Below are 1,044 nucleotides of genomic sequence, written 5' to 3' on the forward strand. Positions count from 1 at the left end.
GGCGCCGCCGGATGCCGTCACGGCTGCAGCGGGGCTCCCCCGGCCCGGCGCCCGGCCCCTCCTCGGGAGGCGGCGCCCTCGGCCCCGCGCTGGGCCGGGGGGACCCTGCAGTTCTGGTGCGCGGACTGGGACCCCCGGTCTCCCCCCAGAATGCGGGTCTACCCCCCCGACATGGGGATCTCCCCCCACACCCAGTCCCCGTCTCCTCCCCCCCGACATGGGGATCTCCCCCCACCCCCACTCCCCGTCTTCCCCCCCCCCACATGTGGTTCAAACCCGATCCCCTTCTTCCCCCCCCCCGCCCCTCCTCCCACTCCAACCCCCGGGGGTGCATTGCTCCTCCTAGGAAGCTGGAGCCCAACTTGCTGTGAGGGTTCCCCTGGAAGGATTTGGCTGGGAAGTGTAATAACCTCCCCTGCAGGTCCCTGAGGCTGTTGAATCCAGGGCCTGCAGTAGACACCTCTGCCCTGAACTAGAAATTAGCTTCACCTTGAATGATCCCTGAGAATATGTATTTACTTACGCTGAACAGTCTGTTCCTCCTTGTATTTAGCTGTGAAGCGAGTACCTTTCCCAGACACGAGGAAGAGCACTGTGTAGCTTGAAAGCTTGTCCCTTACCAGCAGGAGTTGGTCAATAATATTACCTGACCCACCTCCACAGCTGTAGTAAACTGCCACCCTTTGAGGAACAGATGGTGAAATAGAAAAGGAGGACTTGTGGCACCTTAGAGACAAATTTATTTGAGCATAAGCTTTCATGAGCTACAGCTCACATTAATCCAATGAAGTGAACTATAGCTCACGAAAGCTTATGGTCAAATAAATTTGTTAGTCTCTAAGGTGCCACAAGTCCTCCTCTTCTTTTTTTGCGAATATAGACTAACACGGCTGCTGCTCTGAAACCTGTTATTATGCAAGGTGGTGAAATGACACGCATCTTTGTGACAAACAAGGTCCCAGTTTGATGAAGAACATGAAGGGGAAGGGACTGGAGAACAATAACCAAAGAAATAATGGGGCATAAACACCAAGGTCCCTAATG

Source organism: Dermochelys coriacea, chromosome 10 (genome assembly GCF_009764565.3).
Source record: "Dermochelys coriacea isolate rDerCor1 chromosome 10, rDerCor1.pri.v4, whole genome shotgun sequence".
Lineage (NCBI taxonomy): Eukaryota > Metazoa > Chordata > Testudines > Dermochelyidae > Dermochelys > Dermochelys coriacea.